The following is a 27,915-nucleotide window of genomic DNA, read 5'->3' on the forward strand; positions in this document are numbered from 1 at the left end:
CAGTGGGCGTTTCCTGAATTTCTTCCAACATAAAAGCTCCTTGACAGTGAGTCTCCGCCTAGATTCCCTGCGCGAAAGCTTTCTGCGCAGAGTGGGCGTCCCAAGGGGAGGTCCTGAGGTCTCTCCACTGGTCTCGCTCGAAGCGTCCCTGAGCCTTCCTTCCGATGCCCCCTCCTCCTCTCCTTCCTCAGCGGAGGCTCTCCCTCTCTCCCTGCTGGTTCCCTCTCCAGCGTCTGGGAGCCTTGCCACCACCCTAGGCTCCGATGGCGGTTCCCTGACACTAACGTAGTTGAGTCCCTAGTGTCATTTCAACATTTTCCTGTTATCTAAATCTCGTGGCAGATTGAAGAGCAATTGTCATGAAGCAAGCCTGAACATTTGACGATCTGGATAAATTCATTTGGATTCGATCGGGCAACTGCTTGCCTAGAATTTACCACCCAAGAATCCTAGATTTTACCAGCCACAGTGCTGTTGCTGATTGGCTAGCAAAGACAGAAGACTTTTGGATAAAAACAGGCATGCTTCCCATTGTGGCAGTTCAAGTGGCCTCTGATCAGTTTTGATTTCAGGCTTTATTTTAGAATAGAACTGCAGAGCTGGCAGAGACCCAATGGGTCATCTACTCCAATCCCCTGCAATGCATCAATTTCCTTAGGCCTCTTTGGCTTGTGTCTGAAGATCCCAGAATGGCCAGGGTTCAAAGAGACTTTATGCAAATCTGAGGCACGACATACATGCACACATGAATAGCTGATTTCTCCTTCTGGCTACAGCCCGTTGTGCCGCATAAAATGTTTTGTGCTCTGCCCTTCAGGAATGGCTTTTTTTGTGGTAAGCATGGTATGCTGCTAATGTAACAGAGCACAAATTGCCAGTGGGAAGTTAATTCTAGTGCAGGATCTCCAATACAGTATATAACAGGCAGGCTCGCATTAGAGTTACACAGCAATTGCACCTCACTTTGTATTTCTGAAGAAGGACCCAGCTCCCCTGACAAGCCCACTCTTTTTCTGTCATTAAAGCATATTTCAATGTCATGCTTTGAAACTGCAATTTATCTTCATTTCCCTATATTTTGGGAGTTATGGGAAGTAAAAAACCAAAACCAAAAGCTGTCTGTGTTAAGAAAATGATACATTCTATTACAGTGGTACCTTGGTTTACGAACTTAATCCATTCCGGAAGTCCGTTCTTAAACCAAAGTGTTCTTAAACCAAGGCATGCTTTCCCATAGCAGCCGGGAACTCAATTTACAAATGGAACACACTCAAACGGAAGCGAAATGTGTTCTTATTCCAAGGCAAAGTTCACAAACCAAAACACCTACTTCCGGGTTTGCAGCATTCTTAATCCAAGTTGTTCATAAACTCAGCTGTTCTTAAACCAAGGTACCACTGTACTGCTTTTACCTTTGGTTTGTATTCAAAATTTCTAGATATTTCCAGCAGACATTTCCCACTTTTTCACAGAAAGAATATTTAGGAATACCACCATGTGCTTTGTAGAAAGTGAGAAAAAGTTCACGTATGTTAAAATTCTTATCACCAGTGCTTGCTTTTTTTTTGCTTTTTGCTTTTTGCAAGAAAAATAGATGCTGTAACTCTCCATGAAGTTGCTCCAGTAAGTCGCAGGGCGACACTGGGCAGCCCTGGATAGATGCTGGTTTGACAACAGCTGCGTTCACCACTTGCGGAAGTGGTGAAAACTACGGCAAGCTGTTCTGCCCCTGGTTCTTGTACAGGTCAAATAAATGTCCCCCTCCCTCCCTCATTCTCTTAGATTCAGGCAGATAGCTAGAGCAGCTCAGAAGAGCCCTCTTGCAAACACACGTGCATGTAGCGGTAGAGACCTGGATGGAAAGCTTAAAGCCCACTGCTGCTACATGGGAGATGCATTGAAGAAAAGGAAATACAAATCGGTTCTGCCTCATAGCTTGACGGCTAGGGGCGGCAAGGAGCTAGGTGGAGTCATAGAGCTAAAATAAAATATAGACTTGCCCAAACTACTCAGCTTCTGTTTTGACCTGAAATGTTCATTTTGGGCTTCTCAGAAGTACATAAAGGCAAGAAGGAGGCAGTGGGAGGGCTGGCTCAAAATGGCGCCCACCAGAGAGGTGCCGGAATTGTGCTACGGCACTCTCCAGCTACAAAAAAGAGAGAGAAAACACTGCATATCACCCTTTAATTCAGGAATTGGGAAATCTGTGGCCTTCCATCTGATAAACACCAACTCCTCTGAACCCCAGCCAGCATTTTCAATAACCTGGGGTGCTAAGAATTGTAGTCCAACATCAGATGGAAGACTATAGGGTTCTTCACTCTTGTCACATTTTTCGTAAATCAGTTTCTTCACTCATATGTCACAGTAACGGGAAATATTGTTTGGTTTCGTTGACCTTTCTTTTGTCCCACGGAGTTCCAGGAAACAAGTTAAACACATGCCTAATTTACTTCACTGCAATGAAAATTACCGAAAACTACGTAACTTTTCAGCATCTGATACACTTAGAAAGCAAAAGAGATAAGATGTAACGGAGGTGCTGTTTGTAAGGTGAAAAAAGGGGTCAGCTGGAAGAATGGTTTAAAGGCAAGTGAAGGATGTCAACTGGACTCTAAATAAGAAGTGATGCGACTATGTGAGGAAATGATGATGGTCCTATGTTTGGAACAGGAGTGGCAAACCTGAATTAATTTGGTTTGATTTGTAATAATTTGGAAAATTAATAAAAATAATTCAAAAAATAAAAATAAAATGAGAGAGAGAGAATGTGATGAGTCCACAATCTCATAAAAGTGGGCAGACAATCCCAACTTTATGGAGGATGTTGAGGTGAGCATTGAAAATATTAGGCAAGATGAGATATGGAAACTTGGATTCAGATGACAGCTGCAATCCTCAGCACACTTACTATACAGTAAGTAAGCCCCATTGAACACATCTAAGTAAACATGCCTAGGTTTGTGCTGCATGTTAATTGCACTTCGTTAATTGTTAATGTTAATGTTAATTCGTCAATGTTAATTCGTTAATGTTAATCGCACTTGTAATCAATGAGATTTGTCATGACAAATTTGTTTAAATATATTATTATTATTATTAATAATAATATATAATGATTTTATTGCATTAGCCATGCGGCCATAGCATAATATACATAGAAATAACAACATAAAATGGGGGTGGGGAGATAAAAGTGTATGCCGTTCTGGGCGAATACTTTGAGAAAATGGGGATAACAAAGGTAACGGGAGATTTAAAACATCGAGTGACAGAGAATACAAAAAACAGGTTCGATTGTGCGGCGTATCGACTACATCTGTGGTATTGAGGAAGGAGTTGGTGCCGCTTTCCTCTTCATCACACTAAGCAGGAAATTAGCTGTCATCTCGGTAATCCAACAGTCAGAATCCTGCAGAAGAAGGGACACTATCCAAGGCTGGATTATTATCCAAGGCTGGCTATCCAAGGCTGGATTATTATTATTATTATTCATTTTAGATTGCCCAAATTGAAAAGCTGCCTTTGCAAACCACTGACATTTGGCTGAAAATTCTCACCTGCAAATAGTGCAACGTCGTAAGAGAATAACTCATATGCACTAGAAAACTCAAGTGCTCAGACTTATTTTGGACTGTATGTTAACACATATGTGCACAGACCTGATTCACACAGTCCTCCTTTGCCATCACCCCAAGAGCTGAGCAATTAAGTAAAATAACTCTATAATCTATGAGTGTAATACAATACATGGTGGTATGAATATAGCACCCTTTCCCCATCTTTATCTTATATGTGTGGTGAAAAATGCAATGTACCATTGCTACTGGACAGCAAATATCTGTAGTGCTGCAAAGACACAATAATCCAGAAGGGCTGTTTGCTTTCTTTCTAGTTTCTTAGCCAAAACTGCCATTCCTTCTTCTGTAAGGCCTGGATTAGCCTTGTATCAATAAGGCTATATTTGAATAGCCAATATTTCCTTATGACTCCTCAGCTGTGACACTGTATATTTGCCATGAAATGAATTGCATTACAGAAAGATTTTCAATTTAAAAGCCTATTTGGATACCATAATACAGAGACATCTCTTCTGAGAATTAAATAGTTACTCTTTCTTAAACGTCAAGTAGGAGAAATATAGCCAAGATGCCTATCACTTGAGAGTTGGCTCAATGGTTAGGTTCGAAATTCCAATTTTCAAAATAGCACTATGCTTATTTGAAGCTCCCCAAGTTTCGTTCCCAGTTAGATATAGCATTAATCAATATGCCATTTACATTTGAATATAAAAACTTAACCTACTAAACAGATGCCGTAATTTATTCTAGACATGGCTGCTTTATCATGCAGAATAATGACATGAGGGTCACTATTTATGGAGAGTACCATATTTGTTTGTTTCAAACTGTCAATAAACTTTAAACACTTTGCAGTGAAAATGCCAGTCTATAAGTATTTTTGTGGTGCTATTTGATTTGTTGTCGTTTAGTCGTGTCTGACTATTTGTGACCCCATGGACCAGAGCACGCCAGGCACTTCTGTCTTCCACTGCCTCCAGCAGTTTGGTCAAACTCATGCTGGTAGCTTTAAGAACACTGTCTAACCATCTCGTCCTCTGCCATCCCCTTCTCCTTGTGCCCTCAATCTTTCCCAACATCAGGGTCTTTTCCAGGGAGTCTTCTCTTCTCATGAGGTGGCCAAAGTATTGGAGCCTCGGCTTCAGGATCTGTCCTCCCAGTGAGCACTCAGGGCTGATTTCCTTCAGAATGGATAGGTTTGATCTTCTTGCAGTCCATGAGACTCTCAAGAGTCTCCTCCAGCACCATAATCCAAAAGCATCAATTCTTCGGCGATCAGCCTTCTTTATGGTGCTATTTGATACTAGTGTCCAAAAGAATTATACACGACAAAATGCTTTCAAAGAGTGACACAGCTGAAGTAACTATTCCTCCACCTCCCTTAAGATCTGTCATTTCATTTCGCACCTGTAGGAATTTGCACGGTCCATATCTAAGACAGGAATTGCGGGTGATAAGATGAGTGTAGATACCATATTGGTAGACTCCACATTGTAGCCTTTCCTGAGAAAAGTAGACACCATACTTCAGCCTTCCCCAACCCGGTCCCCCCCCCTTTGAGCCTGGAGAACCAATTGCCTCCCATAGTTCCTTGCTGGTCAACTGGTTCAGGGGGCACACCAGGAAGGCGCATATATAGAGTGTTTGTCTTCAGGCCAGAAGTGTGGCCCCTTAATAAACTATCTTCTCCACAACAGGGTGGGGCCAGGGAGAGATTTTCAGGAAGCAGAGGTTCTTGGCCTTGGTTGAAGCACGTTGTGCACTTGGCACCATCTTTCTGGCCCAGTACATATCTCTGCAGAACTAGAACAGAACTTGCCTCTCGTTTCTCATTCCAAAGTCTCCTGATAGTCGGCTAATGCCAAATCACAGTGGGGACTTCTTTTCCTGTGTGCGTTTATGCCATGGTAGTGAGAGGCCCATACCTCTTGGTAGAGTGAGAATTTGGGTCCTATTCCCAGGGTTTTATTTAAGGATAGGAGTCAAATATGGCTGGCATAAAATTTAACGGCAACTTTACTGCTATGTCCTTTAGCAATATCAAACTCATCGGCCCAACATTTTTGTTATGGTGGTAATGTATTGTTTCGGGTTTCCTTTCCTTTCCTTTTTTAAAAATGATTTTTATTGGTTTTACATATAATCACATTATGTAACATCATATCATCTTATTTTATCTCTTTGAGTCAACTGAGTCAACCTCTTTGTCAACTTTGTCATCATCTTATTTTATCTCTTTGAGTCAACTGAGTCAACCTCTTGAGTCAACTGAGTCAATCTCTTTGAGTCAACGACTTCCCTCCCTCCCGTCTGAAGGTTTACAAAATTAAACTTTGCATCTTTACATTTCACTTCGTTTCCTATTCTTGTTTTATCATTACCTCGAATATTAAATTACTCAACCTGGATAGGTAGCAATTTCATCTTACACATCTTCAGCAACCCTGCTACTGATGTTAATTGCTTACAGTTGTCTTTCAAATATAATATAAATTTATTCCAGTCTTTTTGGAATGCTTGGTCTCGCTGGTTCTGGATTCTTCCAGTCAGTTCCGCCAGTTCTGCAAACTCCATTTTTTGGGCTAACTTGGGTTTCCATTTCTAAATTTGGCAAAATAAACTCCTTTTCAATATTCACTTTGTCCCACTTCTTGTTGAGGAAGTAAACAGGTGAGGGGATGAGTAGGAGAATTACGCAGCTGATTGCTTCGTTCAAGAATATTTGAAGTACTGCTTCTTCACATAGGAAACTCAATTTCAAGGAGAAGGCTTGGATAGAATTGCTATCAAACATATAGTTTTATATTAATATGGAATATTTAGTTATGTAAACTTCACAGGTTTAGCACCTCAGTGAGAACATGGATGCACTCTGAAGAAAAACTTTAACAGCAACAAAAATTTCACTGGCAGCCTTGAACACTGATTATTCTGCATAAAACATTCAGAACCAGTCACAATAGATACTGGAAATCAAGTACCAATCTAAGGTGTTGTTTGCCAAGTAAATGGAGGTGTAAGAGAATTCATAATTTCTTGACTATGGTAATTATCACTCTTAATAACATAATTATCACTGCCTGTACTTCTCTGCATTCCCATAGCTTCTGATCTCACTTTTTTTTTTTTACAACCACCACTTTTTCCCACCACTGTCAAGCAACTCAAGATAACACATCTGCATCTGATGAGGTGCATTGGAGTTCATGAAAGTCTGTGCTGCATTAATTGTGTTTGTCTTTAAGGTGCCTAAAGATTCATTGTTTATGGATACAGCTTCCATGTCATTAGAAGTGGAAGGCTAGAGACAACCACTTAGCACCATACAGTGGTACCTCGGGTTAAGTACTTAATTTGTTCCGGAGTCCATACTTAACCTGAAACTGTTCTTAACCTGAAGCACCACTTTAGCTAATGGGGCCTCCTGCCGCCGCCGCACTGCCGGAGCACGATTTCTGTTCTTATCCTGAAGCAAAGTTATTAACCTGAAGCACTATTTCTGGCTTAGTAGAGTGTGTAACCTGAAGTGTATGTAACCTGAAGCATATGTAACCCAAGGTACCACTGTATTGCAAAAGTGGCTGCACCATCTATTTGAATAAATGTGGTACAATATTGGAAGCTTTATTTTCCAATCCCTTTCCTAGGCTGGATCTACACTGACCTGTTTAACATTATTTTCCCCTATTAGAAGAATATTAGATAGGTCTTTCTAAAACATCGCAGGGACTACTTGTTCATTAAGAGAACAACAGAGGAGTCCACGGTGAGTTTCAGCACCCTTTTCCTAGAACAATAGCATGACTGGGAAGGATTAATGTAAAGCATCATTCAGAAAAAAGGCGGACCTTTATTTCTATTCAGTACCAGGGCTCTTTCCACCCACACGCCCAACATGTTTACTGGTACTAGTGCATGAATTACAAGAAGGCCATCTCCTCAAATTATTATCAAGGGCCTTTGCCTTATACCTGTTAGAGTATATGTAGAATTATCTTCAAACTGACAGCCTTCCAGTTACCTAAATGCAATTTGTGCACATGCATACATTAGAGAAAATTAAATAGCATATGGTGCTGAGCCAGTCACAATTTGTACTCCTTGAAAATAGCACATTTCTGAAGCCTGCTGACAAATTTTATGGGTTTTCTCTCTCGCTAATTTATGGAAAAATAGCTCTTAACTATTTATCCTCAGAAGCACTGCCTAAGCTGCGGTTGTAAAAATTCACGGCAAGACCTATTTCTGAGTAAATTACTCTCTATAAAATGCAGGAGACTTATGAAAGTAGGTTTCCTTATTACACTGGATATGTGATTCTCTCCTCTCCCTCCAGCTCTTTCAGCGTTCGGCATAGTTTCTTCATGCTGAATTCTTGAAAGCAGATGTAAAGAATGGGGCAGCTGCCATTCTTAACCAGACCCCCATTCTGAGAAGAGAAAAGGCTGAGAAGATGTAAGAATATTTTCATTGTAAAATTTATGTAAAAATAATCACAGATACATCTTGCCTTTATCTCAAGGCCCTAAATGCAGCAGATGCCCCTCAGATCCCCATGACAACCCCTTTGTGTTAGGTTCAGATCCAGGGACTGACCAGAGTTTCATAAAGGTAAAGGTAAAGGGACGCCATTAGGTCCAGTCGTGAGCGACTCTGGGGTTGCGGCGCTCATCTCGCTTTATTGGCCGAGGGAGCTGGCATACAGCTTCCGGGTCATGTGGCCAGCATGACTAAGCCGCTTCTGGCGAACCAGAGCAGTGCACGGAATGGCCGTTTACCTTCCCGCCAGAGCGGTACCTATTTAGCTACTTGCAGTTTGACGTGCTTTCAAACAGCTAGGTTGGCAGGAGCTGGGACCGAACAATGGGAGCTCACCCCGTGGCTGGATTCAAACCACCAACCTTCTGATCGGCAAGTCCTAGGCTCTGTGGTTTAACCCACAGCGCCACCCGCGTCCCTCTGTGAGTTTCATAACTGGGTGCAAATTTGAACTTAGGTCTCCTTGTCCTTTGCCTAACTCCCTTACTTTTAAAACAGAAGTGTCTATTCCATTTATTCTGATCTATTGTGGTGTTACTGGGGGACCCTCCAAACATCCTTTTTAATTGCACATTCATCATTATTAAGTGCTCTTGATGCTAAGGATGATTATAAACAGGGGTCAGCAAACTTTTTCAGCAAGGGGCCGGTCCACTGTCCCTCAGACCTTGTGGGGGGCCGGACTATATTTTGGGGGAAAAAATAAACGAACGTATTCCTATGCCCCACAAATAACCCAGAGATGCATTTTAAATAAAAGCACACATTCTACAAGGGACACGGGTGGCTCTGTGGGTTAAACCTCAGCGCCTAGGACTTGCCGATCATCAGGTCGGCGGTTCGAATCCCCGCGGCGGGGTGCGCTCCCGTTGCTCGGTCCCAGTGCCTGCCAACCTAGCAGTTCGAAAGCACCCCCGGGTGCAAGTAGATAAATAGGGACCACTTACTAGCGGGAAGGTAAACAGCGTTTCCGTGTGCTGCGCTGGCTCGCCAGATGCAGCTGGTCATGCTGGCCACGTGACCCAGAAGTGTCTGCGGACAGCGCTGGCTCCCGGCCTCTAAAGAGAGATGGGCGCACAACCCTAGAGTCGGACACGACTGGCCCGTACGGTCAGGGGTACCTTTACCTTTACACAGTGGCATAGCGTGGGGGGTGCAGGGGGGGCCGGCCGCACCGGGCGCAACATCTGGGGGTTAGGGTTAGGGGGCGCAAATCCATGGGTTAGGGGGCGCAAATTACTTGCCTTGCCCCGGGTGCTGACAACCCATGCTACGCCACTGCCTTTACATATTCTACTCATGTAAAAACACCAGGCAGGTCCCACATGTAAAAACATGCTGATTCCCGGACTGTCCTCAGGCTGGATTTAGAAGGTGATTGGGCCTGATGCGGCACCCGGGCCTTAGTTTGCCTACCCATGATTATACATGAGTGTTTGAGGGGCTAGGGCCATGGCAGGACCACAGGAACCCTGGGGTGAACTTTGGTTGATCTTCATCGATGTTGCTCCCTCGTTTGGTGTTTACCCTTCAGACTACCAGCCAGAGAGGCATATCCCACAACATCCTGCTGCATCCCTATAACTTTCTGCACGGTAAATATTCTGGTTTATTTTTGTCCCATTCTTGTGGTGCTATAGCCCCTCCAGACAGCAATAAAAGCTTTGGAGAAGTATCGCAGAACAAAGTGAAGCATACGAATAATACAGTCATACCTCAGGTTACAGCCGCTTCAGGTTGCCTTTTTTTGGGTTGCGGACCACCGAAACCCGGAAGTACCAGAACGGGTTACTTCCGGGTTTTGGCAGTCACACATGCACAGAAGCGCTAAATCGTGCTTTGAGCACAGAAGCACCGAATCGCAACCTGCGCATGCGCAGATGCACAGACACGGGTTGCGAATGCTGCGGGTTGCGAACGTGCATCCCGCACGGACCACGTTCACAACCCAAGTGTCCAGTGTAATAATAGTATAACAACAACAACAACAACAACAACAAATTATATGCCACCCATTTGACTGGGTTTCCCCAGCCACTCTGGGTGGCATACAACAAATTACAGTGGTGCCTCGCAAGACGAAATTAATCCTTTCCGTGAGGCTTTTCGTATAGCGGTTTTTTCATCTTGCAAAGCAAGCCCATTGACAGTTTAGCAGATTAGCGCTATTAGCAGTTTAGCGGCTTTTAGCGATCAGCTGTTAAGCGGCTTATCAGCAGATCAGCTGATAAGCGGCTTAACGGCTTAGGAAAAGGGGGGGAGGGGGAAAAACCCGCAGGAACTCGCAAGACATTTTTGTCTTGCGAAGCAAGCCCATAGGGAAATTCGTTTTGCGAAGCGCCTCCAAAACGGAAAACCCTTTCGTCTAGCGGGTTTTCCGTCTTGCGGGGCACCACTGTAAAACACAGTGAGACATCAAACATTAAAAACATCCCTAAACAGGGCTGCCTACAGATGTCTTATAATGTCAGAGAGCTGTTTGTTTCTTTGACAACTGATGGGAGGGTGTTCCACGGGGCGGGTGCCACTACCGAGAAGCCCCTCTGCCAGGTGCATAGATCCATCACTAATGCATTATCATGATTGTGATCAACAGCATGTTGCAGAATATGCCTGCACTAAATCACTAGTCTGGAGGGGCGAATTCTGAATTTTGTTGCTTTAAAAAGTTTAGATATTAAGTTCCTGCCACCTGCAGTACAGAACCTGGTTCGGTTTTATTTAGACTGGCAAAGCTTTTCACCGGAAAATTTACATGACAAAAGGAGTCAGGTTTCGACCCAGAGTGTGATACAATAAACTCCGATGCACACATTTTAGAAGAGGTTTATGAAAGTTTGATTAATAAGACAGAGCTCGTTAGGGCCAATAACATATTCATATATTCACTGACACTGAATTTGCACAATGTCCTCCTTGAATTTGGAGCTTGCTACCCTTCAGGCTCAGGAGATTCTCCCTCACTAATGTTTTTAAGAGTAAGATTAAGGCTCTCCTTTTTAATATTGCTTTTTGCTGAGCTCCCGTCTAATCCCCTTTAAAGTTTACGCCGCCTTGGGATGTTTGCATGAATAAGGTGCCCACTAATGAGACTCTGTGTTGAAATTATGCCAGCGCCGAGTTCAAAAATGAACCTTAGCGCCTCTCATAATGTGAGTGCAGAGTAAATGAAAGAGATTCATTACTTGTAAAAAGGCATCTCAAGGTCACAGCATTTGAAAAGAACACCTCCATGGGTTTTCTTTTTCATCCTTTGATTGTAGATTCCTTGGGGCATGGATCTCAGCAGGTACCACAACCAAGACCTCAGATTAGTTTAATGGAGGAGCAGCACCCAATATTAATATTCTTGGCACTTCCGGTAGCTCACTTTCAGCACTAACTATTGCATTATATTTATAGTTAAGGAGAATTTGTGGGTGGGTAACATACACACCAAGGACCTGTTTTGCCTGCTGTTGGAACACATCAAAAGAAGAAGAAAACTTCACGAGGAAACTTGTCTTCCACGTGAGGCCTGAACACTATACATTTCAAGCAATACCATGCTGCTTAAAGCAATAATGGTTTCGCCCAAAGAATCCTGAGAACTAACAGTTTCCCACAGTCCCAGACTTCCTTGGGAAGGGAGACTGACTATTAAATGACTCTGAGAATTATAGCTCTGTGAGATGAAAAGTGTGAAGTCTTTGCCTGATGCTAAAATGAATGCAAAGTTGGTGTCAGGTGTGTTTCCCTGTGGTGAGCACTTTGTAGACAGGGAACTACTACAGATAAGGTCCTTTCTCTTGTCACTTCCTGGCACACAGAGAAGGGCCTCACATGACAATGACAGGGTCCAGACTGTTAGAATTCCTGCTCTGTGATTGCAGTCATGGGATTGTTGTCTGTCACACGACAGTGTATGTTTTGACTCCACTAAGTGGGAAGTGACGGAGACAGGATGTTTGTATCACTGTGTTCCGTGAAGTGGGACTATTGTCCTTTGTTTTTTCTCTTTGCTATCTGATGCTAGAGAGAGAGGGAGCCATGTTGCAGTGTTCCATGTGTGTTTCTATGTAAATAAAGTAGATTAGCCAAAATGCTGAGTTGCTGAGGTCTGTTATGCAAGCTGCGAAGACTCTGCAGATCCCTAAGTGTGCCGGTGTCTGTTGGCATCAGTCGCAGTGATGTCTGGGCTAAAGAAAGTTCCTGAAGCTCCTGAATGATCAACCAGGAGGGAGAAAACATGCCAGTTGGGCATGTGTCACTGCCAGGGTCCTACTCGAGTGTAGGACAAGCTCCTGACAACTTCAGATAGGAAATGATGATCCGTAAAAGGGCAAATCATATGGTTCCTGCTACGCTCTAGTGATGCTGATTTTGATGATGCCGAATAGAATATTTTTAAAGCTCCGCTCCATCATAAAGGCTCAGAATAACTTGTCTCTTGATGTTATGCAATGAAGGAAATCATCCTTGCTTCTAAAAACAACAACATGGATCTGTGATAGGAATAGCCCCGAAGTAGCACAAGATCACTTTTAATAATATCAGAAATAATGTGGTGATTAGTGATTATTTATAATGTGGCTGCCATCTTGTCATGTATTCTAGGAAGAGAGGTGTTATGAATCTGAGCTCTGGCAGCTTGGATTGGGTCGTGCTAAGGGTTACTTGTTTACATTTGTCTTCTGATTATGCTTGCCTGTGAACTCTGGCCTTAAGTTATGGAAGGATCAAATTAGATTTCAATAGACTTTGGATAAGATCACCAACCTCTTGTTCATCCATGAAGAGCATTCAATTTAATCATGCTGGGCTCTGGCTCATTATCTGTTCCCCAAAGTGCTGACCGACTGCTCAAAACACAAACTGGGCAATTTGCTAATAGTGCAACAGCTAGTGCAAAGAAGTCACCAGTTTTTGTCTGCAGATCAGGCAGCACTAACAGCAACAGCAGATAGGTTCAAGAGTGGAAAATCATGAATATTCACCACATCACTAATGTGGAATAAAATGACTCTACCCTTTTTGAGAAACATAAAAGGCAGCTTACACTGTAGCAACCCAAATAGCTGTTTTGGATCTAGTAGCTGCTTTAAGGGACAGTATTCAAGTTTCAGTGATCTGTAGGTTGCAGCCTGAGTGGGCTAGAAATGTATGTCACATTTCAGGTTTTGTAGCTGTGAAAACAACATGCCAAATAGTGAGAGTGCTGGCATCAACAAAACATCTTCTGGAAAAAATTGTACAGAATATTCAAGGAAAAGATTTGTGAGGACCCCAGAGAAGCAAAGAATCAATATCAATATGTTAAGAAAACAAGGGTGTGGCCTGATACATTTTTAGTGTACAGTGGTACCTCGGGTTACATACGCTTCAGGTTACATACGCTTCAGATTACAGACTCTGATAACCCAGAAATACTGCTTCAGGTTAAGAACATTGCTTCAGGATGAGAACAGAAATCGTGTTCCGGCAGCATGGCGGCAGCAGGAGGCTCCATTAGCTAAAGTGGTGCTTCAGGTTAAGAACAGTTTCAGGTTTAGTAGGGACCTCCGTAACAAATTAAGTACTTAACCCAAGGTACCACTGTATTGCTTTTTCTGTCACATTTAGTGTTGGTTGTGAATTTGCTGTGCACCAGTCAAAGTTCAACACAATAGCACACTGTTACAGATTGAGGAAATGTGTAGCTTCTGTTATGGAAGCAACAGATTCCAATTTACAATTGTTGGAAATCTGGAGTAGACAGGTTGTTTTAAATCCAAGTGGATAAGTAATCATGGTCAGAAAAGAAACACTGGTTTGAGCCATAAAATTCTCCATTAACGGCTACAGTCCTCTTGGCTACAATGTAAAAGTGAAAAACTATCAGTACAGTCAGTGGCGTAGCATGGGTTGTCAGCACCTGGGGCAAGGCAAGTAATTTGTGCCCCCTAAACTGTGGATTTGCGCCCCCTAACCCTACCCCCCAGATGTTGCACCCGGTGCGGCCGGCCCCCCCTGCACCCCCCACGCTATGCCACTGAGTACAGTTGTACCTTGGTTCTCAAATTTAATCTGTTCCAGGAGTCCGTTTGACTCCCGAAATGGTTCGCAAACCAAGGCGTGGCTTCCAATTGGCTGCAGGAAGTTCCTGCAGCCAATTGGAATCCACAGAAGCCACATCGGACGTTTGGTTTCCAAAAAATGTTTGCAAACCGGAACACTCACCTTGGAGTTTGCGACTTTTGGGAGCCAATTTGTTTGACAACTAAGGCGTTCGACTACCAAGGTATGACTGTATAGCAAGTCTTACTTTTCTAGTGGGGAGAGGGAATGCTTAATTCTCATTAAGGACACTGGGACCCTTTATTTTTAAAAAAACCAAATTGCACATAAGAGCTGGGCAAAATTTGTCATGGGCCAAGCCTTCCTGAAGGACAAGAGGAAAAGTGCCATGAACCAAGAGACAACTAGGAATGGCAGTGAACATTTTTAGCCTTGCTCCCAAATTGGTTTGTTTTTATATTATGATGGGTTTGGGTTGTTGTTTTTTAATAGTTCCTATTTCAAGAAGTAGAGGCAAGGATCCACATAGCTACTTAATGCATACCTGGGGGCTTGCATAAATCGAGAGAGAGAGAGAGAGAGAGGGAGAAAGTTTTAACTTTTTCACTTTGAACATAAGACTCATAAACTACAAAGTCAAGATTTCTTTTTAAAATCTTGTTCCGGGCCCGCCTTAGCAATGACGACCATATTTTGTTGTGAGACCTTGCCCGAAATACCCTTTTTAAAAGGCAAAGGCGTGGGGGGTTCCAATTGATTATATTATATACCAGTATCTAATTACATATCTTCTTGAAATGAGATGAGTCAGTTTTATGAGAAAACAGGGGGCCGGTCCACTGTCCCTCAGACCTTGTGGGGGGCCGGACTATATTTCAAAAGGAAAAAAAAGAATGAATTCCTATGCCCCACAAATAACCCAGAGATGCAATTTAAATAAAAGCACACATTCTACTCATGTAAAAACACACTGATTCCCGGACCGTCCGTGGACCGGATAGAAGGCGATTGGGCCGGATCTGGCCCCCAGGCCTTAGTTTGCCTACCCATGGCCTAAGCAAACAGATTTGTAAGGAACACTGAGAAAACCATGAAAAAAGGAGATATTTCCATCAAATGTTTTGAGTACTCACTGAATACCGGCAGGAATCAAGACCTTCCACAAATATGAAAAGGCAATGAAAAAAAACCACACAAATCATTTTGACTCCTAGTGCATCTCTTAAGGCTGTGACGAGCCTGATGTTTTTATTTTGCTAGTAAGCTATCCATGTCTGAGAAGCTGAGAACCTTTTCTCTGTCTTTTCTTGGTGCCAAGGCCTCTGGAGTGCTGCCAATGAAAGTTTTCTTTGTGCAAGAGATTAAGCCACACAGATGTAGATTTCCTTGATGTCTCACTAGCTGTCATCTTTGACATTCCTCATTCATACATTTAGACGTAATGTTTTCCATCCACTCAGCCGCTTCTATAAATGTCACTTCTGGGTAATCGCTGGCACTTATGCTAGCTGCAGACTGAGCAAACACCTCTGGCTACATCAGCAGAGTCTACATTCCTTTTGATAAAAAAATTAAATATCTTTTGCAATTCTGTCTCAAGGTCAACACACTCCTTTTGAAAAGGCTATCCAGGGAACAAAGGCCCCATAATGGGAATGTGGGTGGGTAATTTTGTGTGTTTGTGTGTGTGTGCGCGCGCGCTATTTTACCAACAAGGATATAAAAGCCTACACCTATATATCACAATCCAAACTCTGCTCTTGGAGTAGTTATTTTTTTAAAAAATAATATTAGACTGATATTCCATATATGAATAAATTTTATTAGACGTTATAAAGAGACATGCAAAGATTATTATCAAATATCCGGCAGACTGGAGGAGGGCAAATGTTGTCCCTATTTTCAAAAAGGGGAAAAGAGAGGACCCAAATAATTACCGCCCAGTCAGTCTGACATCAATACCAGGGAAGATTCTGGAGCAGATCATTAAGCAAACAGTTTGTGAGCACCTAGAAAGGAATACTGTGGTCACCAATAGTCAGCATGGATTTCTGAAAAATAAGTCGTGTCAGACTAACCTGATCTCGTTTTTTGACAGAATTACAAGCCTGGTAGATGAAGGGAACGCAGTGGATGTAGCCTACCTTGATTTCAGCAAGGCATTTGACAAGGTGCCCCATGATATTCTTGTAAAGAAGCTGGTAAAATGCAGACTTGACTATGCTACCACTCAGTGGATTTGTAACTGGCTGACTGACCGAACCCAAAGGGTGCTCATCAATGGTTCCTCTTCATCCTGGAGAAGAGTGACTAGTGGGGTGCCACAGGGTTCTGTCTTGGGCCCGGTCTTATTCAACATCTTTATCAACGACTTGGATGATGGACTCAAGGGCATCCTGATCAAATTTGCAGATGACACCAAACTGGGAGGGGTGGCTAACACCCCAGAGGACAAGATCACACTTCAAAACGACCTTGACAGATTAGAGAACTGGGCCAAAACAAACAAGATGAATTTTAATAGGGAGAAATGTAAAGTATTGCACTTGGGCAAAAAAAATGAGAGGCACAAATACAAGATGGGTGACACCTGGCTTGAGAGCAGTACATGTGAAAAGGATCTAGGAGTCTTGGTTGACCACAAACTTGACATGAGCCAACAGTGTGAGGCGGCAGCTAAAAAAGCCAATGCAATTCTGGGCTGCATCAATAGGAGTACTGCATCTAGATCAAGGGAAGTAATAGTGCCACTGTATTCTGCTCTGGTCAGACCTCACCTGGAGTACTGTGTCCAGTTCTGGGCACCACAGTTCAAGAAGGACACTGACAAACTGGAACGTGTCCAGAGGAGGGCAACCAAAATGGTCAAAGGCGTGGAAACGATGCCTTATGAAGAACGGCTAAGGGAGCTGGGCATGTTTAGCCTGGAGAAGAGGAGGTTAAGGGGTGATATGATAGCCATGTTCAAATATATAAAAGGATGTCACATAGAGGAGGGAGAAAGGTTGTTTTCTGCTGCTCCAGAGAAGCGGACATGGAGCAATAGTTCCAAACTACAAGAAAGAAGATTCCACCTAAACATTAGGAAGAACTTCCTGACAGTAAGAGCTGTTCGACAGTGGAATTTGCTGCCAAGGTGTGTGGTGGAGTCTCCTTCTTTGGAGGTCTTTAAGCAGAGGCTTGACAGCCATATGTCAGGAGTGCTCTGATGGTGTTTCCTGCTTGGCAGGGGGTTGGACTCAATGGCCCTTGTGGTCTCTTCCAACTCTATGATTCTATGATTCTATGATTCTATGATTCTATGATTCTATGATTCTATGATCTTTCTTCGTCCAGACTAAAACAGGGACGTGGGGGGCGCTGTGGGTTAAACCACAGGGTCTAGGACTTGCGGATCAGAAGGTGGGCGGTTCGAATCCCCGTGACGGGGTGAGCTCCCATTGTTTGGTCCCTGCTCCTGCCAACCTAGCAGCTCAAAAGCACGTCAAAGTGCAAGTAGATCAATAGGTACCACTCCGGCGGGAAGGTAAACGGCATTTCCGTGCGCTGCTCTGGTTTGCCAGAAGCGGCTTAGTCATGCTGTCAACATGACCTGGAAGCTGTATGCTGTCTCCCTCGGCCAATAAAGCGAGATGAGCGCCGCAACCCCAGCGTCGGTCACGACTGGACCTAATGGTCAGGGGTCCCTTTAACTTTACTTAAAACGTTAAACAAAATAAAAACATAGATCGAGCGGAGAAGAAAGGAGAAAGAAAGGGGTGCGCGATATAGAGAGCAATGATTAAGAATTAAGAAGAATAAGAAGAATAAATAAATTTAGTTAAGAAACTAAGGAACTTCCGATTCTTCATCTGTCGGCTATATATACAGTGGTACCTCGGTTTAAGAACTTAATTTGTTCTGGAGATCCGTTCTTAACCTGAAACTGTTCTTAACCTGAGGTACCACTTTAGCTAATGGGGCCTCCCGCTGCCACTGCGCTGCCGCCGCACGATTTCTGTTCTTATCCTGAAGCAAAGTTTTTAACCCGAGGTACTATTTCTGGGTTAGTGGCATCTGTAACCTGAAGCGTCTGTAACCCAAGATACCACTGTAAACATTATTCAACTCATTGACTTCAATATAATAGCCAGCACGACTACTTTCTACAGACCAACATTATCTTCAGCCTTCATGGACTGAGATTCCCATTGGAAAGTAAAGATCTTTTATGTATCCGCAATACACACTTAACTTTTCTTTCCCTCACGTCATAGGGCTGCCAACCTTTTACTGGCACCTGCTTTTGTGCATTCAACAGTACCTCAGGAGATTTCTGCAGATTAGGTGTAAGGCATTTATAGACAATGTGGTTCTCCTATCATTCTTTGGTCTTGAAGGCAGAGGCTGATGGAAGCTGTCGTCTACAATTTCTGGAGCTGCTACATTGTCTACCACAGATTTATGGTATGGAGACTGGTCACCATAGTCTTATTTTTTTTCTAGTCAAGTGGAAATGTATTGATGTGGGTTGTAAATTGCAAAACATTGCAGGAAAATAGCTGTTCATCAGGGGACTGCATCTATTGTAATTTCCTGGATGAGAAATTACAAAAAGAGCCATGGACAAACTGACCCCTACAATGGTAGCTGATGTGTTGGACTCAAGTTTCCTGTCACATTTCTCTTTTGCTTAGTAGTGCTACTCCTTTGGTGTGTTTTATTATATTTATTAGCATTAGCAAATATTATAGGCTGGAAAAGTAAGTACAGTGGACAGTTTGAAATCCGATCAAGGTAACAATTTATCTTGTGCCTGACCAAAAATATAATAATCACAGGGAATTATAATGCTTCTTCCTAAGACATTTCTTAAAAAGAAGACTCACATTGCTATCATTATGAAGCTATTCCCCAGTGGCAAAGAGAATGACTGTAACAAAAAAGATGATATAAAATGATTTCAATTATGGTAAAAGGGCAATGTCGGAACTCACTTCTAAAAAAACAGGATCAGGGAAAGGATAAACATGATGTGTTAGGAAAGAATAAAAGAAAAGACCATGGCGATACACAACATTTTGAACTGATTAGGGCAGACATGCAGAAACTTTGCCAATGCGTGGATTGGGTCCAACAGTGGTCCTAATTTGGACCAAGCTATCTGACCCACGTCTGACATGATACAATGTTAAGTGTGGTGTGGGAAAAGACTGACACAGAAACTCCAGCGGGTGCAGAATGCCGCGGCAAGACTCCTTACGGGGTCCTCACCCCAGGATCACATTCACCTAGTGCTATACAAGCTGCACTGGCTCCCAGTGGAGTACAGGATCAAGTTTAAGGTGCTGGTTTTAACCTTTAAAGCCCTATATGGCCTAGGACCCTCGTACCTACAGTACCGCCTCTCCTGGTATGTCCCACGGAGGACCTTACGGTCTTCAAAACATCTTGAAGGTCCCAGGCCACAGGGAGGTTAGGCTGGCCTCAACCAGAGCCAGGGCTTTTTTGCCTGTGGCCCCGATCTGGTGGTACGCTCTGTCATGAGAGACTAGGGCCCTGTAGGACTTGACATCTTTCTGCAGGGCCTGCAAGACAGAGCTGTTCCGTCTGGCCTTTGGCCAAGGCACAGTCTGACCCCCTCCTTTGGTAATCCTCATAGAACTCTAGCCCAATGGTTGCCATTAATTTGATTCTGAATTGATTTTAGAATGAACTGATTTTAGAATGTATTTCAATTAATTGATTGTGATTTTATGTAAACTGTGTTACTTTTACTGTTGTTAGCCGCTCTGAGCCCGGCTTCAGCTGGGGAGGGCGGGATATAAATAAAATGTTATTATTATTTTTATTTATTATTCAAGGGTACTCCCAGATGTTCCTTGTAAGAAGGGCTTGCCATCAGTGGTGACTAACTGGCTGGTTCTGATGGCAAGCCCAACTAGAATATTTGTGGTGTTTCCATGTTGATACCCAACATTCGGAAAACCTCTCAAGAGATTTGACTGGAACACTTGAAAACCCCAATTCATGTCCAAGGTGAGGCAAAGGGGTTCTTTGCCAGTAAGAAGACAGTATGTCTCTGAGGTAAACAGCAGTGCTGATTCAAGCTTTTTGAGGGTTGGGAATCTTATCTTAGGAGATCGAAGGGCATCAGCCTTCATGTCAGTTGCACTCTTTGGATCAGGCCTGAACTGTACTGCCAGGAGGCAAAAAGTTGCCAGAAGCAAGTCATTACATACCTCCAACATTTCTCCAATGAAAACAGGGACATTCTCTTCCATGATAATAATAATCATAATTTTATTATTTATACCCAACTCATCTGACTGGGTTGCCCCAACCACTCTGGGCAGCTTTCAACACACTGTATATAAAAATATAAAACATTTTAAAACTTTGCTGTACAGGGCTGCCCTCAGATGTCTTCTTACTTCTCCAATGAAAATTTGGAAGCCCTACCATACCCTTCAACATTTCTCCAATGAAAAGAGGAAGCTCCTAAGGAAAAATAGGACATTCCAGGATCAAATCAGAAGCTGGGATGGCTTCTGTAAATCCAGGACTGTCTGTGCTTACAGTTATGCCCCCAAGAATGTACAATGAGCTTAAAAAGTCTGTAAGTCTGTTTTGTTCTTGTTTACCTGCTATTTTGTATATCACAGGAAACCCACAGTTTGCTACATAGCCCCTAGGATTCTTCCTAGGCCACGCCTCTGATTAACTCTCCCCCTTGTCTTCCTTGAGTGTTGTTGTTATCCATGATAACTTCTCTTGCCTATCTCAGTGCATTCCTACCATGGCCCCCAGAATGTTGCCCATGAGGGAATCTGGCCCTTGGTTTTTGTTTGTATGTTTGTTTTTTACATATATAAAAAATCTCTAATCCTGGTGTAGCTGGAAACAATTTGTCAAGTGACTGCTGAACCTGCCAGTTCTATTTTCTTGTTTTTATTACTCATAATGTAATGAATGTAAATGAGACTTCGCTAGCACTGGCTTTCTGCAGAATCGCCAAAGCTTGCTTGTACGGAGGGAAGGAAATGGAATGTAGTGATAAATTATCTAGACTATCCCCCATCTCGCTTGCGGGAACACCAGTCTTAGAAACAGGCAGCTGTTTTGACATTCCATGCTGGTAACCCTGCCCTGCACAAATGTGCTTGATGCTCAGACATGGTCTCTTGACTGCCCGCGCTCAGTACCATCTGTTGAGATGGCATTGTGCCTGGGCACAACTTGCTATGTAGATTTGACTAGGACACAGGTGCCCTAGCAGCAGGAGATGGGGAAGACCATTGTCACCTTGAGTCTCTCCTCCAACTGTCTCCATCTGTCTGGCAGAGTGTGTTCTCCCTAACAGAGAGCATGTGTTGTGGTGGGGTCTAGCAGGCCACCCCACTGTTGCTGGGCAGATCTGTTTGGATGGGCACAGGCCGTCATTGGACAGTTGAGTCCACCCTCCCTGAAATGAGGGTTATTTCTCTTGACCTTGCTATGCCTGTGATGGGGCCGCCTGCTTTTAGGGCAGGGGTCTGGTAGGAATTTTGTCCATTTGGCTGATTGGCTGGTGCCATTTGGTTTTTGCCTACTGCGTAGCAAATCGTCACAACTTGTAAGGTTTTCGGTTAGGCATTGGTTAAAATTGGTTGGTGGAGGGGTAAGTGCCTACCCCTCCAATGCTGGTGCTGCAAGGGAATTCCATTAAAGGAACCCGGGGGCTTGCCATGCCTTCGTCCAAATCCCTGCCATCGAGTTTGGGCCGTGCAAGCCCCTGGGAGCATGCGGGGAGAGGTGAGGGTCTGTTCTCCAGCTTCATTGATCCCCAATATTGTTTTCCCTGACTGGCTTCCGCTGGACTCCAGAAGTCAGTTCTGTCCCTTGGGCATGGACAGATAGTCATAACCAATGCCTAAGCAACCACTCACGTTTGTGTATTTAAATAAAGTTGTGGCCAAAATTATGCCAAAAACCTTAAACAAAAAATTCTGTGTGAAGTGTGAGTTAATTTGGGGTGGCTTGGGGACCTCGACAAGCAACAATCAACACCTTCAGTGATTTGGGTGGAACCGTGTTACCCACCTGGAAATGGTGTTGGCTGCTAAACCTATTCCATTTGGGTAAACTCCCCCAGGGTGTGTAATTGGAATCATGGCATCATAGAGTTGGAAGAGACCCCTGAGGATCATCTAGGCCAACCCCCTGAATTGCAGGAATATGCAGCTGTCCCATATGGGGACCGAACCTTCAGCCCTGGTGTTATCAGCACCATGCTCTAGCCAACTGAGCTATCTAGGCTAACATAACATTAGCTGGACAGTAACGAACTGCACTACTGTGTGATCCTACTGCTGCTACACAGTTATTTCAATTTGTCCCCTATCAGCCAGAAGCTTTGGGAAATGTTTGCTTTGGGATGGCGATATGTTATTCACTTAGGATAGGAGTCCACTGATCAGATCAGTTTCTGATTGAATGGACATTTCTCTCTCTTTGTGTGATATTAAGTCTTGAGCAGACTTGGGGCACTGCTGAAGGCACACCATTATAGGGGGTTTTCTCACTTGGGGGGATAATAGATCTCAAGGACATCCAGATCTCATCTACATTTCTGCTTGACCCACACTTTCAATGTCTCAGCGGTTTCCCCCTTGCACTGCTCCTTTCTGGGGGAATTTCCGCTCGTAAGTGCTAAATTGGAGCAAAGATCCACCCAAAGAAAACCCGAATTGCTGTTTGCTCCAACTGAGTGCTAAAGAGCAGTTTATCTCTGGGGGAAGAAGTAGGAAAAGAGTAAGTGTGGATAAGCCACACACCCCCCCCCCCCGCCCAAAAGCAGCTGAACCAGGGAAGTGTTTAATGTTTAGTGTTTTATCATATTTTAAATGTTCTGTTGGGAGCCGCCCAGAGCGGCGGGGCAAACCCAGCCAGATGGGCAGGATAGAAATAATAAATAAATAAACACATAATGTTGGAAGATTTGGGCAAGATTAAAAGAAGTACTTCTTAACACAGCACATAGTTAAATTATGGAACTCCCTCAGGACTCACTCAGATCATGTCAGGATGATGTCAGTGGCTCCTGGTTGGTTGCCCAGGAAAGTATAAAGGCAAGGAAAAGTCTCTTACCGTCCTTTTTGATTTCAATATTACAGAGAGAGGCTATAGAGCCCAGCCTCTTGGATAATGGTGGTTCCCTCATTGTGAGAAGCAAAGCTACAGGGAACCAGGCAGAGGGCCTTCTCGGTAGTGGCGCCCGCCCTGTGGAACGCCCTTCCAGCAGATGTCAAAGCGATAAACAACTACCTGACATTCAGAAGACATCTTAAGGCAGCCCTGTTCAGGGAAGTTTTTAACATGTGATATTTTACTGTATTTTTGGTTTCTATGGAAGCCGCCCAGAGTGGCTGGGGAGGCCCAGCCAGATGGGCGGGGTATAAATAATAAATTATTATTATTATTATTATTATTATTATTATTATTATTATTATTATTATTATTATCTCCACCCCCATCTCTCCCACTTCCTCATTTGTCTCTCCTATGGGTGCTGATAAGTGCCCTGTGTCTTTGAGCTCTTTCTTCTCCTACTTTTAAGGGTCTCCAGGTTCTGGGAGATGGTGGGTCTGGGATGCTTTCTAAAGACAACATGCCAGTCAGCTGCCGTTCTAGTCCTGCCTCCTCCTCTCCCATTATTTCCCGACTTTTCTCCTCATCTGCCTCTGGGCTGTGACCTCCCACAAACCACTGTTGTAATCTATACTGTCTTCCTCTTCCTCCTCCCTGGAGGGGTCAGGATGGGGAGGTTGTCTCCATCATTGCTCCTCTGCCCAGTCCCTGACAGGCACCCACCTTGAAAGATTTTAAAAGAGGATTAGACAAATTCACGGAGGATAAGCATATTAATAGCTACTAGCCATTTTGACCATATTCCACCTCCACTGTCAGAGGCAAAATGCTTTTAGTACCAGTTACAAGAAACTGCAGGAGAAGAGTTTAGGAATTGCTTTCTACATTAGTCTTCAGGCAATTTACAGATAACTGTACCCCCCAAAAAAAGAAAACTAAAAATAAGTTGAAAATGAATAGAGACTTTTTCAACCAGCTGAAGGCCTTCTAAGTGTCAGATACACTGTGGAACTCCTTGCTAAAGGATATTCACCTGGCCCCATCTCTGATGACCTCTCGCCAGCAGGCAAAGACACACACACACACACACACACACACACACACACACAGCAGGCAGACTAGTTAATGGCCATTGATAAGTTGGCTGAAATGGTTTACACTGGCTGTTACAGTGATCTGTTTTATTAATAAGTCTTACCCGATTTTCTTGAATTGTTGTTTTGTATTTTAACTTTCAGTTTACCAATGTTAGCAGCCTTGGGCACCGTACTAATTTAACAAATGGACAATAAATGAATCTCTGAATGTACAATTCTTGGCAATTTAAACATTTCAAAATACACACTTAAAATATATATTTAAGTATTTTTTCTGGTGGGGATTTCAATGGCATATTAATATTAAAGTAAAATGGAACAGAATTATGGTTACAACTTGTAGTTAATTACATGTACCAGATATATATTTGTCTAACACTAATAATCTTAAACAAGCAACAAGGGGACCTTTTTTTTACAATAGGCACTGAAGGAACATTAATAAAAGTGTCTTTCTCATATCCACAGTGGATATGCAGATGGTTTCTGCAGGCCTGATGGATAAACACAATCCTTACAAATGTCTTCTGAGGTGTAATTCTATTGCAAGTTGCATGATTTCCAGTGCTGGATTTCCTCTTATGTGATCTAAGCTTTTTGTGGCTATGAAGGTAAAATACATTGTCTCGCTGACTCAATGGCCATTTTTCCTGATAAACAAATAAATTGCCTTTCAGTTAAAAGGTACTCAGGATGATGTACAGGCTTCTCCCCATGAAAAATTCCAGACCAAGGAAAACATGCGAGAGGCAATCGGCAGCTTTTTATTTTGCAATTGTTTGGAAAGAGGGGAAGTGTGTGTGTGTGTGTGTGTGTGTGTTCTGTACCTGAATTCTATCAGTAAAGTAGTGGGCAGCAACATAGAAAAACCATTCCGACTTGTAAGATTTTACAATTTAAATGAACTCTAAATAGCCTATATTGTTGGTCTGCATATTAAAATCAGAGTCTGTGATCCAGTAGAATCAAAGACTCGTAGAGGTGGAAGGGACCCTGAGGGCCATCTAGTCCAACCCCCCTGTAATGTTTTGCCCAACATGCCCAACATGAATCTTTTGCCCAACATGGAGCTCTAACCCAAAACCCTGAGATTAATAGTCTCATGCTCCATGAACTGAATTATTGGACATCCTAGAACTCACAGCCTTCTCCACTCTCCTGAGTTTCCATTCCCTCCACAATTAACACTCAACAATCTATAGCTACACAGCATGCTCAGGCTTCGCTGAATTATATCTCAGGTTCCTCTGAGCATGCTGATCATTGGACTAAGGGGACTAGGCTAGTACCCTAAATGTTCCGCTGGTGCCTTCTTCCCAAAGTCCGGGAAGCTTCTGCCCAGCTTAGAGTGGAGGTGCGAGGCTCCGATGGGTCCAAGAGCCATCCTGCCATCTTCTCAAAGCTCATCTGGCTTTTGGAAGAAGGCAGGAGAGCTCTGACATCCTGTCAGAACCCTGGCACCTCCTTTGCAAAGCCAGGGAAGCTTCAGCCCAGCTTAGCGAGGGTTTTTTTGGGAGCTTCAAAAGCTTTCTTCAGCCCGAACATCTCAGCGACTGATGCCAACAGACATCGGCACACTTAGGGATCCGCAGAGTCTTCGCAGCTTGCGTAACAGACCTCAACAACTCAACATTTTGGCTAATCTACTTTATTTACATATAAATACACACGGAGCACTGCAACATGGTTCCTTCTCTCTCTAGCATCAGACAGCAAAGAGGAACAGAACAAAGAACAAAAGTCCCACTTCACGGAACACAATAACACAAACATCCTGCCTCCGTCACTTCCCACTTTGTGGAGTCAAAACATATACCGTCATGTGATAGACAAAAATCCCATGACTGCAGTCATGGAGCAGGAATTCTAACACGATGCTCACATGTGACATTGGCGACGTGTGGTGACATTAGGACGCTACAATGTCACATGCATGACATCGACTGCTCATGGCTCTCGCAAGCTGGTGCCTCTGGCCCTAAGTGTTCCCCTATAAAAAAATTCACCGTACGCCACTGATCCTGATTGTTGGATGCCTTCCCCATGTTTCTAAGTGGCCCCTTTATGGCTCTAATACTCGTGACACCCTCACCCCATCTGAATGTACTATTAGAAGGAACAATTTAAATTCTCTCCGCTTGAATAGAATGAGGTATTTTTAAATAAGCCTTCATTTTTGTTGCCTCCTCCGCTGAGCACATCTGCTTTTGAGGAAGAGTGATATATTTGTGTCAGTTTTGAGTGTCGTTCGGTTTATTTCTACCCTATTATTACCCATGGGTACTCAATCCTACATCACACACAAAAAAGACTAATTTATTCCTAATCCTGTTCAAAAGAAGCATATTCTCATTTAATGGTAACAGGGGGAATTAAAGTATGTGGTTTCTTATCACAGGCCTAGTCTGCCTCTGGTGATTCACCGGGCAAACTCTTTTTCTTCTTCTTTTAGCTTTCTGCCCAACTGGGAAAATCAAAGGTATGCTACATAATTAACTCATTTACATAGTGTGTGTGTGTTACCAAAAATGTGGAAGTCAAGTCAGAGTTTGTACTCCTCAAAGAACAGTGCATTAAAAGAAGGAATCATAACTGGTATACGATAGCCTGGCTAGTGACTATTGTGGGTATTTTTAAACTGAAATGGTACATAGATGAAAAGTAAAAACCCTCCACGAGAGGTCCAGAGATTGGCAACACAAGAACGGGCTTCTCTGCAGTGGCTCCCCGTCTGTGGAATGCTCTCCCCAGGGAGGTTTGCCTTGTGCCTTCATTGTACACTTTTAGGCGCCAGGCAAAAACGTTCGTCTTTAACCAGGCCTTTGGCTGATTAACATCCAGTGCCCTTTTAAAATGTATTGGGGTTATTAGATTGCTTTTGTTTTTATTTCGATTGTGTATTTCATGTTTTTATCTTGTGTTTTTATCTTGTGAACCGCCCTAAGACCTGCGGGTATAGGGCGGTATTAATTCGTTCTGGAGGTCCGTGCTTAACCTGAAACTGTTCTTAACCTGAAGAAAATTGGCTTCCAGGTGGAAAAATCAAAATTGGAAACAGAACTGTTAGATCCCAAAACTAATACTCTGTCAAGAATGTATAACTTGCTGTTGAAATGGAATACTCAGGACGAAATGGTGAAATCTGCTATGATAAAATGGTCACAAGATGTGGGACACAACATTATGCTGGCTGACTGGGAACAGTTATGGACCACAGGTAGGAAGTTTACGGCATGTAATGCCTTAATAATAATAATAATAATAATTTATTATTTATACCCCGCCCATGTGGTTGGGCCTCCCCAGCCACTCTGGGCGGCTTCCATAGAAAGCAAAAATACAATAAAATATCACACGTTAAAAACTTCCCTGAACAGGGCTGCCTTAAGATGTCTTCTGAATGAGACAGAAATTAAATAGTCACAAGCTTGGAGGTGGATGGAAAGAACATCTTTAAACCAAATGAGATCAGCAACTGTTTTCAGAGCTATTTCAGGTGATTATATGCACAAGGGCCGGAAAACGAAGGAGATATAGAAGATTTTCTTAAGAAA

The sequence above is a fragment of the Podarcis erhardii genome, assembly GCF_964252035.2.
Source record: "Podarcis erhardii genome assembly, chromosome: 10".
Classification (NCBI taxonomy): domain Eukaryota; kingdom Metazoa; phylum Chordata; class Lepidosauria; order Squamata; family Lacertidae; genus Podarcis; species Podarcis erhardii.